Genomic DNA, 14,851 nt, shown 5'->3' on the forward strand with positions numbered 1-14,851 from the left:
TTTCTGAGTCAGTTCAGTTTAGAGACGCCTGACGCTCCGCAATCCCCCGCCCCCTCCTAAGAAACTCCGTAAACCCGCCCATCTCAAGGCCTACTGCCAATCACTAAACCTCAAAACACTGACCTAGGACCAGATTGACAATGTCAAACTGAACACTCCCTACTTTTGGAAAGAAATCTCCAGCTGATCCAGGACCAGACCACAGGTGGCACAAACGCTCCCAACTTTTTGTCGGTCAACCTTTGACAAAGTATCCCTTTATCAGTTTCAAAGATACTCTGTTGCGAGCCACAGTTGCAACAGTTAGGCCCTACTAAAGTTAATCGTGCTGATATCAATATGAATAGCCCATATTGATGTTGATTGCCATTTATGAATCAAAATGAAAATGAATACTGTATGGAACACTTCATATGGCAGGGTCCATCACGTTCTATATCATCATCATTAATCATAAGAGAAAACATTGGTGAGCTATTTTACAAAATCCTTTAGGACCAGTTAATGGATTTTCCATTAGCCCTACTATGGATTTGTGATTATAATAAAGCTACCAAAGAAAACACAACATAAAAGTCCGCAATTAGTAGGTTCACTTTTTTTCTGTTTTTATTTTTTACAATTTGTACGCAGATAATTTATGTATACTGAAGCATATGGATTCACTGTAATGTGTGGACCACTCCCAATTTGCTAATCTATTTTTAAGACCAATAGCGTCATCTAGTGGATAATCACTTACCTCTGTTCAATTTGCCTAATGAATACTCTGGGTACAGGCTGCTGTTATTACATTTACATTTACAGCATTATACAGCATTTTCATACAGTATGAAGTCCGACCTACAAGAAACCTCCCAAAAGTGTTGAAATTGAAATGCTAAAAAATTTGCAATGTTGACTTTGTGATTTTTGTGAACATTACAGTGCTATAAAATAACACATTACAGAGTTATTACAGCAGAATAACAGATATTTTAATATTTCTATTACAATACTTCCCATCATTTTTTACACCTAGTTTCCAAGCATGATGATATATTTTTTAAAATCATTTTCATTCTTTAGTTGCTCTGAACCTTGAGAGAGAAAAACCAACAATTGACCTCAGTCCTTGTTGTGGCACAAAGTAGGTATTCCAATGGCTCACCTAAGGACTTTAATAAACGTTAAAATCACAGTTACTTAGTTTAGAGGACAGCGCAGGGCATCAGCCACATTTTATTTGGGGCCTCAGCTGCCCCCTCCCTTTGTTGTGGCCCACTATGTTTTCCTTTCTGTGTCTGTGAGAGGACTGAGAGTGGGTGGACTGTAAATGTGTCTTTAATCTCAACTCTCTGGCGCTATGTCGTGTTACAGTGCTGCACAATAGGGCTCTGTTCTCCTCCGAGGTGCTGCAGCTGGGACCTCCAAGCATGCTCAGTAGAGTGCGCTGTCTGACCCTGGCTGAGAGAAACTGCAGGCGTTCTGGAATGGCAATGGAACACAATGGCTATACAGTCAGGTCAAAATCAAGTTTTACTCTTGTGATGGTGTGGCTGATGTTTTTATGTAACATGTTTGTCCCATTTTGAGATTAATGTTAATCACTGTTGTTCTGGGTGGATGGGTTATGTTTTATCAGTGATAGAGAAAACGTATTTGGGACATGCACAAAGATAACAGGAATGTATCCGTAAGAGGGGAAATTGTCCATTGCGAAAGCAATCTGGGTTTAGAAAAGAAAATGTACCAAGGAACAGATGTTTAATAATAAAAGAGGAGTGGAGACAGATCATTCTGTGGGAAGGAACAATAAACAAACAGACAGACCGACAGAAAGACAGACCTACAGACAGAGATAGGCTTGGGATCCACTGTGTGGCAGTAGGCCCTTTGGTTTGGCTCCAGAGACATGAGCCAAGACTCATCTGTCAGCAGGCCCACCATGGCTCACTCACAGGCAGCCAGACCCACAGGAAGTCAGCCTTCAAACATGGTGGTCCCACTCTTATATAAAACCTGCCCATGACTCTAGGTGACCGCAAATAAACACTCCCGGGCATGATAAAAGCAGGAAGGAATAAATACACACACACACACACACACACACACACACAGGCAGACACACACAATCACGCGCGCGCACACACACACCACAGGGGAAGTGGGGATATAGAGCCCCAATATGTAACTTTTGATTCCAGATGAAATGCTGTGTTTTAAAATATGACAGTCATAATTTACAGTGCATAACTTAAGCTAGCCACAGACTTTACAGCAGTCAGCATCTTCTCTTGTCTGTCACCTCTGTCAGTGCTCTGAACTTGGATCTGACCTGTCAGGATACCATGAGGAATTGTCTCACACTCTCACGTAGAAAAGGATAATGCTCTGCAGCTGTGGTGGGTCACTGAGACAACTTCTGGGATTTAAATCTATCTTATAATTGGACAAGGAGGGCTGACTGATGTCACAGCACAAATATGTGCAGATAACTTCCTAGTTAGGAATGGACAGCTATGCTTCTGCAAATGTCCATGCAAATATCCTCATGTTTGCATGTCTACTCCTGACCTGCATCCCTGTTGACATTTTGTTTGAATGCAACGGGCACCTTTTAAGTTCTTATTTGTGAATGACAAGTGTGGCATTTTTTTTCTTTCATAATTGTAAACAACACACACAGCAGCTGAATTTGACAAAATGTGTTGTCTATTCTTTTGTGATGCCGTAATACTTCATCCAAAAGTAATACCCTCTCAAAGTTATTCTGTAAGTGAGCATACAATTAAATTCAAAAAGAAAACAGCCTTTAGAAAAATGAGACTAAATGTATGCTGCTATCACACTTTATTAAAAATAGAAACATATATTCAATACAGACTACAATGGTCCACTGATATTGTTTTAAAAATGAGTAACATACTATAAAACACACTCTTGCACAGAGTTCCTCATTTGGCCTAGATCCACTGTAGAAAAGTCTTCTGAGGGGGGAAACCTGGGAAGGGTTGTTGCTTCAGTAGCTTACTTGAGTGAACACATCACGGTACTGTCCTTGTATTGAGCTCAACCAAATGCACCACCAGCACGTCCTTTCATAAAACCATCACAAAATTGCATGGAAATAACAGTAAAATAAAAGATGGAGAAACAGAAAAAAAGATGACATCCAAAGAAGGAAATAAATCCACATACAATTGTGTTAAAAAAGATGGCACATTTATTGCTACATAAATGTTATATACATGTTGTGTTTTCTTTTACAGAGACAGATAGTTAAATTTCTTGCTGCTGGTTTTTGATGTGCATCAACAATACCTTGAATTTTTGGACACAAGTACAAATCTTTTATCCACCAACAATGGAGACTGAAGATCAAGGTGGAGAGCACACCTTCAGGAAATTTGAGCATGTACAATACCTCAATGTACTAGACCGCAAGCTACAATCCTATTATGTTTTTGGGATGCTATTTGTACGATTCTGATAATAATGAACAGGTTATGGTAAATAACCGTACATTTTACTATCTAATATAGTAAAATAAAGTAAGAAACTTTTTACTCAAAACTTTCGATTTAAAAAATCTAGAAAGAGTAATATTTAGAATTCAATAAATTTTCTTACAATATTATTGTATAAAAGACTAATAACTACAGTGAAAAATAAGCCAAATGTTTTTTTATCTTATTTTTGTTCTTTTTTCATATATTATACGAGGAAAAGCATCTGGGAATACAGCAAAGTCTAACATAGGAGCAAAGAGACAGACAGCAGAACATTTGAAAATGACGGGGGAAATGAGAGAGCAGGCAGTGACATACATTATAACCTCAATCAGAGTCTGCCAGCAACATGAATACAAGCTCATGAATACTGAAATGATGAACAAGGCCACATACAGTCAGAGAAAACACGACAATACGTTTCCAAGTTTATCACAAAAAGAAAATGATTGTAAAACCAAAAATATATTTTTATAAACTCCTTGGGGTGGTTTTCAATGGCATCCTTCGTTCTATTACTTAATTTTCACAGAATAGGCTACTCGTCTCTGGATGTGGCAGCCTTGTTTTAAAGGTGGATAATAATGGAAGACAGTATACAAGGAAACAAATGGAATAAAAACCAGGAGTTAAGACCAAAATACTTTTTTTTAAAGAAAGTAAAGCATGCACACAGATAAAAAAAAAAAAAAGTGGTGACAATTGTTCTTCATCCTGAAAAATAAAATAAAAAATCAGCTCAAAACTGCATTTGTTCATCATTGTACTATACCTGTCTGAAGGACCAACTGTTTCTGATGTTTAACAGCATGTGAACTCTTAAAGCTCCCGCTTCCCTTCCCTAGGGCTTACTGTAACCAGTAGCTTCACTGCTCGGATCAAGACAAGCCATTCTAAATAACTTAGAACTCCTCTCTGCTAATTCACGCTTGACATCATATGCTTTACTATGAAGCCTAGAGAAATGATTTGTATACAATTACAAATCAACATATAACTTTTGATTACTTTGAATAATGGTTTTTGTAACTTTTTTTCTTTAGTTATTTTTAACAGAAAAAAAATGATGTGAAAAGTTCATTCAGGCCAGGTGATATTGTGGTCGTCGTTTTTGATTCTACTTCTTCACTAAGCAATCTCTGATAAGACAGCGCTAGGTAATTACAAAGAGCATGACCACGGCTGTTCAACTAACCACAGACCATACTGTAATATAGAAAACAAACTGCAATATCAGAAATATCTCATTGTTTACATTTAACACTATATGGCAAAGGAATGAAAAGGCAGTGAAGTCCCTTTTCCTTTAGTTAAGACACTAAGAAATATGCAGGGAATGCTAAGGTTTGTAAATGGTTTGCTCTCTGTATTTGAACTGCTCACTACTGAGAATAAACACCTTATAAGTCTGTAGTTGACCTTTCTGGAAAACTAGAGTTTGCCATTCTTCTGTCACCTGTGACACAGAGTTGATAGTGTTCAGGCTAGTGTATGTATGGAACACTATTTAGCTGGGCTCATACACACCACTCACATTTAGTCCTCTTCCTCTAATTATGTCAGTAACATGAAGACTGAGCTATACCAAACGGACACATGAGTAGGTCGTTTTGGTTTAAACATGCTGTTCATTGCGGCATGAATAAAACATAAATATAAATAATATATCTTTTTTTTTTTTTTATGGGATGCTTAAGTCTTTTAGCACTCAATACCGCCAATATATTTTTAGTTGGGCCCTAAAGACTTTAAATTGCCGAATATATACATTTGTGTCTTTCTCAGGAGCCTGAGTATGTTAATCTTAGCTCAGGCTAACCCGAGACTGGCTAGGGAGGAGGGCTGGGCCATACTAGTGACACTGGCAAACTGTAGATCAACTGAAAAGCCACAGGCTTCTTAAAGCATATGAATAACTTTCCCTTTAGACATAGACTTTACAGCTCAGTAACATAATAAATAGAAAAAATTATACAAAAAAACATAATTGCTGTTACAATGCATTCGTCAATTCAGTTTAGGCACAAGGCAAACTTCCACATGGGAGGGTGGAGGAGATCGCGACAGTCTCTGATTGTTCAGATGCGACACGCTGCTTGCAGACAGTGATATGTGCTGAAGTTTCCTCGTGGGCAGAAATGTGTTGGATGTCATCACAGGGACCTGGACACTGGGCTTTTCTTCAATCTTAGGATTGTGTTAGTCTGGGGTTTAGCTTCAAGTGGTCTGTCGCCTCCAATTTGTGTCACACACTGTGAGTCCTGTCTGCCATTGGGAAGCAAGGGCACCATCTCTATCTTACAGAATTGATCTGGATCATTTTGATCTGAAGGGGCAAAAACAGGAATAACTCAGTCACAGATGTCGAACAGCAAAGAAAATATGATGTTTCACAAAGTCAGTAATATGGTATCTCATCACAGCTATTACTGACAGAGTGAGAGTGTGTGGATGGTGCTCCATGGAGATGGACCACCGTACTGTACCTGTGTGCTCCTCAGAGTCGGCCCATGGGGTTGGATGTCTCGGTGAGGCCGGGGTGGACCCCATGGTGGGCCTGCTGGTCCCCAGAGACCCCATGGCCAGACACCTTCTCCTCTTCCCTCCTCTTAAGGCAGGCTGCTTTGGGGTTCAGATTCCGCTCTGCGTGTATAGAAACAGATTCACTTGTGTTATTACTCTTTACAAGAGGTGTTATAACTCTTCATAAGAGGTGTTATTACTCTTCATAAGAGGTGTTATTACTCTTCATAAGAGGTGTTATAACTCTTGTGTGTTATATGTGAGAGTGTAGGAATGCTGACCTCTGACTTGTTGCTCCAGGCTCAGTATGACTGCCACGGCCTGGTGCAGGATGAGCAGCTTGGTCTGGGGCTTCTCGCTCTTCAGGTGCAGCTGAACCATGCGGCCCAGCTCCTTGAAAGCCTCGTTGATGTCTCGCACCCTCAGGCGTTCGCGGGCGTTGTTGGCCATCCTCCTCTCGCGCTCCCGCTCAGCCTTCTGCTCCGGGTTCAGGTTGTCATCATCCTCATTGATGCTGCTGCAGAGGGGGAGAGGCCCAGAGGCGCAACAGTAAGACTGAGGCTGATTGTTTTTGGCTATTCACATGTGTAGATCGGACTCCAGGGAGGTTTAGGGACCTTCTAAGGGCACTGAAAGTCCATAAAGATTCATGTTTGTGGTGGTCAGGTTTATTTACCTTGTCCGAGTGCCTCCTCTGGGAGTCTTGATGTCTCTCTTGTCGCTTTCGTCTCCGGAGCCGAGGTCATCGGAGGAGTGGCCATCATGCATGTCGTCTCTGTCCTGGTTCTCTACCTTCAGCTCCAGGGCTGCAGCCACCTGACCAGCCAGACCTGCAGCCAGACCTGCAACACACAGACACAAAGGTAGAGAGTCAGTTCAAATGGAATTTCCTATCATTTATAGCCAACATTTCACATGTAGTTATTTTAGCACAGAGATGAGATGGTCATGGGTGAAGTTGGGAGTGTGTCATGTCATACCTCTGAAGGTTTCCACTTGGTGGTTGAGTTCAGCGGTGGACATGCTGGACATGGAGCCCATGCTGGGCGGCCCTCCGTGACTGTTGATCAAACTGCCAGCCTCATCACGGTGAGAACCACCCTGTGAGAACACAGAGAGAGAGAGAGAGAGAGAGAGAGAGAGAGAGAGAGAGAGAGAGAGGTAGAGAGAGAGAGAGAGAGAGAGAGAGAGAGAGAGAGAGAGAGAGAGGTAGAGAGAGGTAGAGAGAGAGAGAGAGAGAGAGAGAGAGAGGGAGAGAGAGAGAGAGAGAGAGAGAGAGAGAGAGAGAGAGAGAGAGAGAGAGAGAGAGAGGGAGAGAGAGAGAGGGAGAGAGAGAGAGAGAGAGAGAGAGAGAGAGAGAGAGAGAGAGAGAGAGAGAGAGAGAGAGAGAGAGAGAGAGAGAGAGAGAGAGAGAGAGAGAGGGAGAGAGAGAGAGAGAGAGAGAGAGAGAGAGAGAGAGAGAGAGAGAGAGAGAGAGAGAGAGAGAGAGAGAGAGAGAGGAGAGAGAGAGAGAGAGAGAGAGAGAGAGAGAGAGAGAGAGAGAGAGAGAGAGAGAGAGAGAGAGAGAGAGAGAGAGAGAGAGAGAGAGAGAGAGAGAGAGAGAGGGGAGAGAGAGAGAGAGAGAGAGAGAGAGAGAGAGAGTCAGTGGGAAACAGTACAAGTTCAGCTGTAGGGAAGGGTTCTGGTCTGAGTGAGTCTGGTACACTCAGGAAAGGAACAATTTCTAATCAACCAGAGAGAATGCTTTTATGACTCAGATATCTCAGACTTGAAAAGCAGAGAGAGATAGAACGAGAACTTTGCTGTTCAACTTCACTTTAGACTGACCTTCACTCAAACAAATGGAATGCTGTTGCTGTCTGTTCAAAAAAGACCTTCCAGAGCTGTCTATTGAAAACGCTTGCAAAAAAGCATTTTTGGCTTGGATTTCAAAACAGGTTTTTCTAAACACTTGTCATGACAAATTGAACACAATGCCTGACCTTTTTGGTGAGCTAAACAATCATATTTCCTCATATTAAAAGCAGGATCTACAGGTGGAGCTGCAGTACAGGAGTCAGTTTCCGAGAACTAATGATGGTTGTCAAGTCCCTCAGTTCTGACACCGGGGGGTGCTTTGGTGCTGTACTTCACCATAACAAAATGCATAATTCATATTCAGGATAAGGGAAACACAAACACACATTTTTTCGGCTGTATAATATTTGTATAAGAATCAGTGCAGTATGTGATGGTAAACCTATCCCTGTTTCTTTCTGTTTACATTTCTATTGCTTTTCTCTGTTGGGTTAGCCACGGTCATTATGTTCTGAGGGTTCTTCTTCTTCTTCTTCTAGATGTATCTGCCTCTGATCTATTTGGAAGCAATATAAGGCAAAACCCACTCCAAAGACAGACCATTTCCCTATTTTTCCCTCCATATTGGTTGTGAAACAGGGTCCTCCCACCATGCTGCACCACCATCGCTGAGCTCGCTGGGGTTTACCGCATGTTCCCCACTCAGCTATCCGGTTCTCTTCTGGGAACTAGGGGAGGAGGAAGAGAGGAAACCAGTACGGGGGGGGGGGGGGTATCTTCCCCTTTTCTTATGGAATGTGATCCCAAGTCACTGTTGGCCTCTGTTAACCCCGCTGCCCCCAAACCCTCCCCTCCTCCTTACTACGCTAATCTCTGCAGCGCTCTCAACAGGTGTCTAAACAACTCTTTGTCTGGAGGAGGAGGAGGGGCGCGGGGGTTCTGGCGAGGGAAGAACGCTGCCATTTTCCTGGCTGGGCCTGATTACCATACAGCTGAGGACCTCTATTTGGGTGGAGACTGTGGTCTCAGACACACGCTTCCAACCATTCAGATTTGTTGAGTTGGTTAAAGAGAGGCGGTGAAAGAGAGAAAAGGTCTGTCCTGAGTAAAAGGCTGTGGCTGTGCCGTGCTGAGGCGGCTGAGCTCTGTCTGAGCAGCAGTCTGAGGGGACCATCTCTCTTCTCTACCACAGAGGAAGCTCTGTGTTTATGCAGACACAGCCAGTTCTCTTCTAGTGTCACAGCCCACCATCACCATCGTCCCTCTACACTCTATAACCAGCACACCAAACTGAACTGCACCATGGGAGAACCACTAAAAAGCACTTTCAGTCACAGAGCAGGAAATACTATTCTGAGAGTTCCAAGGACCACAACACCAATATCAAAATGGCCATGACTGAAAACACATGGTGCGCTGGGACATTTTCTTCCTGAGTAACAAACCAGAAATACTAGTCCCTGTATTTAAATTATTCTGGGCAAAAGGGACACAGGCTCCAAGCTTGCATGCTGCGTAGGCTGCGAAAGGCTGTAAAAGCACCAACTCCAATAAATGAACAGTCAGGGGAGAAGTAGTGCGGCAGAAATACAGAACACATCCAAACCTTGTCCACTTCCAATAATAATCAAAAGTGTTGAAAATTGGATATGTTTGTTACCATAGGGCAGGGATCAAATGCCTCCCAATTTTCTTGTGGGTTTGTTGGCCCGATTACCACGTGAGTAATGCAATGACTAGTCTCACAGATGCTACTCCTCAGCAAGAATGTTTACTAATCAGCGAGTGGAAGGGAGACAGGTTCCTGTGAGGAGCTGGGACTGAGTCTGAGATCTGGACAGTAAATGATGAGGTAAGGAAATGCTAAGCATGTTTCAGTCCTCGGCATCCTCCCCTCTCCTCCTCCATCACATCCCCTGAGTGCCTCCATCCATTTTCTTTGAAAAGGGAGTTTAATCCAAGAGGATCTTAATCCAACCATCCACCCACGTACGCCAGAACTGATTCAGAAAATTCAGGAAAAATACGGCCTAAATTATTTCCCATCACCTAGGGATTAGTGTAGAACTGTCTCCCTCTGTTGAAACTTCCACTACAGATGTGCTCTCCTCTCCGATATGAAATAGTTCAGATGGAGGATGGGCAAACACATAATGCTCTGCACCGAGACCTGCATCCTCCCGTTCCCCAGGAGCCGCCTCATAGGAGTGCAACAGACAAACACTTTCCAGACCAAAGCAGTTTTGCCTGGTTTTCTCATTCAACCCTGTATATGAGGTCTTTCTTAAGGAGAGTAAGCCTTCGGCCAACCATTACACATATGGAAAGTATGTGAGTTTAAATTAAACTGCTCTCTGTGGAAAAAGGCAGAGTTTTTGCACATGGCTGTGGACTCATTCTGAACAGGTGGCCGAGGCTTGTTTATTAGCCTATTTGGAGAAACGCAAAAGCACATATGCCTCCCTTCAGTTCAAAAAAATGACTTTCTTTTAAGTATTCAAACTCAATTCTTATGTTGCAAAACACATGAAACATAATCTCATTAACATCTAAAACAATCAATATATTTTTCTTCTGCAAAGTTAACTCATACCATTGCTGCTGTCCGACTAGCAACCAATCCGGCGGCAGGGAAGTTTGCTCCGAGGGCTGCTATTGGCCCATTCTGTCCCAGCAGGCTGTGTATGTCGCTGGGCAGACTGGTGGTGGAGCCCACGGCATGGTTCCGCAGGACGAGGATGGCATCATCCAGTCTGTCCAGGCGATCCTCCATCCGAGACTGGGAGGACCATGAGAGAAGAGGGAGAAGGGAGGGGAGAGGGGTGGGAAGAAGAGGAGAGAGAAGGACAGAGCAGCTTAATATAAGCACATTAGGACCAAAACATTGAGGACATTGTGATTGTATGGCGTGATCTTGGGGTGAAAAAACACCACAGGGATACCAAAAGCATAAAAGAAAGACAATCAAAAACAGATGAAGATAAGCCATTTCAACCTGAGGAGGGGCACAAGGGATGCTTGTGTTCATAACAGACAAGCATCCTCGTTTGTATCTATAGAAACTGATAAACGGGCTGGCACACCACTCATTTGGAGTACCATGACTATTCATTTGGCATTAAAGCGTCTTATGCTCCTAAGCTGATTACTGTAGCAAGCTGAAATGTCAAAATATAAATAATAAACAACAATAAAAAGCACAGAAACAAAACATTTGAAATTCCAATTAAATGGAACGGAACGGAGGCCAAGCTGGTGAAAGAAAGAAAAAGAACTAAGGATGTGAAAAGGTGTCAAACAATGATGGGTAAAGTCTCCATCTAAAGGGCAGGAGTACCTCGCATACATCCTTTAAGAATGACATGGCATCCTGGAGATGCTCATGAAGCTGCTGATGGACTCGAGTTTTCTGCCAAAATCAGATAGAACAGGAAAGCATGTGAGCACAAATACACATTAGTGGAAACGTCAGAGATAGTGTAGACTGAGATAGAAGGACAGAGAAAGAACAGTCAGACAGAGACAGATATATGGTAACTAATCACTGTGTCAGGCAGCATCAAAACGGTGGTCCTGTTTAGATAATGACTCCTGACCCCTCGCCCTCTCCTCCCACCGTGAGGTCCCATCCCTCCCACACATTCGCCGTTCACACTGATCATCGGTTTGGTCGCTTCACAAAAATCCCATTGTAGGTGGCATACAAATATAAATATTTATCCCCACAGCCGATGGTGTGAATGCGTGTGTGTGGGGTGAAAAGTGATCCCAAGCCATATTTCTGGTCCGCATGCAGACAGGCAGCTAGCGCAGGAATCCTGGAGCAGTGGTGGTTCAGTCAACGCAACAGCTGCCAGGCTCCCCAGCCCCCATAACTCCAGCCCCCCACACCCCACACCCCACACCCCACCTTCCCCCCAACCCCACCCTGGCCCACGAAGTAGGGGACAGATGGCAGGAGACACGCCCCAAGGGACGGGTATTGTTCAGCACTCCCACCCCCCCACTCCCCCTCCGACATTTGTCAGCCAAGAATCTTCATGTAATGCTACCCCTGCCCTCCGCGAGCGAACACATCTACTGTGTGCGTGTCCATTAAAAAGTGCTCAGGGTGTGGGGGAAGGGAAGAGAGGGGAGGCAGGGAGACTTACCAGTGAGTGCAGGGAGTTCTCATAGTTGGGGGAGGAGGGGGTCTGTCCGGCTGCACCACGAGACCATTGGTTGGTACCTGAGAGAGACAGAGAGGGAGAACCACAGTTATCCACCTGACATGGCTGATTCAGACATCACAACATGGCTGATGATAAGAGACCTGCATCCTGCTACACTCTACAGGGGCTGATTGACACACAATACATCCACATCCTGTCTGGTCTCTTGTTGTTATGCTGTGAGAGGTATTTTCATCATTGGGGTTCAGCTGCATCATTTCCTGGTGACTGGGCTGCATCCTGCAACATGAGCCAGGGCCGTGGGTGGACGGCCCCAACATACACCAGCACACTGGGACATGGTCTACATCCGCTCATTAATGAGCTAATAGCCCAGAGAGCAACGTGAACAGTGATAAGAGGCCTGGCTGGGACAGAGGCTGTCTTCCCCTGACACTGACAGAGTGATTCTTCCACGACAATAGGAGTCCCTTACTCCCTCCAATGAGCCAGAACGTTCCAGAAGGCTCTAGCAAGGCTGCACTCGTGGGTGCTCCTCTCATCCGCTGATCTAAGCCTGATGTGATTGGCTGACAAGTTTCCAGGGGTCACAACACAAATATCCTCTGACCAATCACATGCCAAGCTGAGGTATAGTGTAACAGTCCAACAGCTCCGTGGCTTGCCAAAATACGCAGGCCAAGAGAGACTCAGAGAATTGACCTGAATTAACTTTCCATTCTGAGATTCTAGAGACAACCAAGAGACCAAACAAATGGTGGAAACATCTAATGAAGGAATTCCATTCTATCCCAGACTGGGTGATCTCTAGAGCACATTTGAATTTTACATAAAGCAGAGGGGATCACAATGTGTGGGAATGATTATAATCAGTACATGAAATGTGCAATGGCACATATAAAACAAATAAACTCAATTTGATTAGTGTGAAACTAAAATAATCTGCTAATCAAATTGAGGTATCCGATGCAATTTTTTTTTATATCTTTGTCTCTTTATCTTAGCCAATTTTGTATGAAATATTCCAACTAACAAACAACAGTGCACCAGGAGGTAATGCATTACACCAAGCCTGTGGTGTTCACATGAAAACAGTTCAAGTCTCCTTAATCGATTGTGACAATGAGGAAACCTCCCAGGTTATTTATACTGGGCTGTGTCAGTGAGCCAGCTCCAGCTATGGGCCCTCACTATACCGTCTGGTCTCCATTACTGTGGCAGGAGGCCAACACACAGCCCACGTACTGTAGCATACTCTACAGATGGATACATTGTTTGTCAAAACAAACAGCAGGCCCCATTTTCTTCCTGTTCTCCTCTAAAATGGTATTTCAGTAAAAGAGAGATAGCTAGCTAACGTTAGTTTGTTTCTGACAAACACTAGGATTACAACTCCACTTGACCTGGGGGAACTGTTTAGGATTTTCCATTGATTCATCGTCAGCAGTGTAAACTAAGCATTAGTCCTCTTCTGAGAGAAAGTCTCTCCACACAAAGGTCCTGGAAAAGCCAGGCTTTAATTAAGAGGCTATTAAAAGAAACTTTGGAACAGGAAATGAGGGAGCCTCTCTGCTCAGCCTCAGCGTTTCCCTGGCGCAAACCAAACAGGAAGTACTCATAACTAAGCCTCCCTGGGCCTCTGGTCCCCACGTGGAGGAGAGGAGGAGGAGGAGAGGGCTAATTGAACACACCAGCCAGAGTTGAGTTGAGCAGCACAGGGTGTATATCTGTTCCTGCCTGGTTGGGTTATGAAACTAGCTAATCCTAATGAACAGATGGAGCAATTTGTGGTTAATCTGAACATCATGCCAAATCATGCCCCAACTGACCTCTAAGTATAGCCCCTTATTCTAATTAACAAACTTCAAACACATAAATGGATATTAGATCGCAAAACATGAAACAACTACGCTAATGAAGAAATACATTTTCAATCATCCCAGTTGCCCTTTCAAGCTACATTAACTTTAGTTTTTATGGAGGCGTTCTATTAAACTAATGGCAACAGATTTAGAAATGGATAGGTTATGACTTTTGGGAAGGGTTTTGGACAAAGGCAGATGTTTTCTCATATGGAAAGGTCATGGATGTGGAGTATTTGTTTTGCATTTGTAAATTGAACAGAAACTGTAGATTCACTGAGGATTATGATTGTAAAGAGAAACTCTGTTTCACATTGTAACAAAAGTTGGTGCCCTTGGTATCATGTTGTCTCATTATTTGTATAACAAACCAATCCACACCCAAATAACTGGTGTTCTCAATCTCCAGGTGACAGAAACTTAACTGATAGAATCTAAATGGTTGTTGACATTCTACCTCCTCTGTCCTCCCAGGTAGGGCATGCTGCCCTGAGGCCTGGCTAGCTGAGGTATAAAGTGGGTGGTGAGGGGTCGGCATCCCCCTGTGTGAGGCTGATATACTCCTCCTCATCAGCTGAGTCACTGTCGCTCCTCGGGCAGATAAATGAGGCCTTTTGCAGGCCGGTCGGTCCATGGGGGGAACAGCTGCCCACAGACCAGGGCAACAGCTGAGGACGAGGGGGGCATACGTGGGGACAGCTGTCGCCACTACATCACCACACACGGCACAACTGCCCACTAAAACAACACGCTGGTCTCTCTCTCTCTCTCTCTCAACTATTAAATGTCCCCTGCACATTGCTCTGCTACATACGGACCCAGTTTTAGGGAAATTCATTATCTGAATTATCCGGTTGGTTATCTGGTAGAATGAATGCAGTGACTGAGAGGAGAGGATGACAAACTCTAAGATAGTCTCTTGGCCCCTTTCAGCAACTGAAGAGAGCTGACTCCTTATCACTATGTAGCTAGGGGCTGTCTGGGGTAAACTGCATCAGCAATGTCG

At 43.7% G+C, this 14,851-nt stretch overlaps 1 pseudogene across 1 annotated transcript in view; it reads right to left on the reverse strand.

Moving 5' to 3' along the window:
• Window positions 1-5,174: 5,174 nt before the first annotated feature.
• LOC311111541 (transcription factor 12-like) overlaps window positions 5,175-14,851 on the reverse strand; it is an 84,458-nt pseudogene continuing 74,781 nt past the window's right edge. Inside the window, exons 14-20 of the transcript XR_014615919.1 lie at window positions 11,963-12,039; window positions 10,405-10,590; window positions 6,995-7,115; window positions 6,691-6,856; window positions 6,296-6,531; window positions 5,978-6,134; window positions 5,175-5,817 (exon numbers count right to left, since the gene is read on the reverse strand). The product of XR_014615919.1 is annotated as a transcription factor 12-like (transcript). The remainder of the gene's footprint in view (window positions 5,818-5,977; window positions 6,135-6,295; window positions 6,532-6,690; window positions 6,857-6,994; window positions 7,116-10,404; window positions 10,591-11,962; window positions 12,040-14,851) is intronic.

The sequence above is a fragment of the Coregonus lavaretus genome (genome assembly GCF_964263955.1).
Source record: "Coregonus lavaretus genome assembly, chromosome: 37".
Taxonomy (NCBI): domain Eukaryota; kingdom Metazoa; phylum Chordata; class Actinopteri; order Salmoniformes; family Salmonidae; genus Coregonus; species Coregonus lavaretus.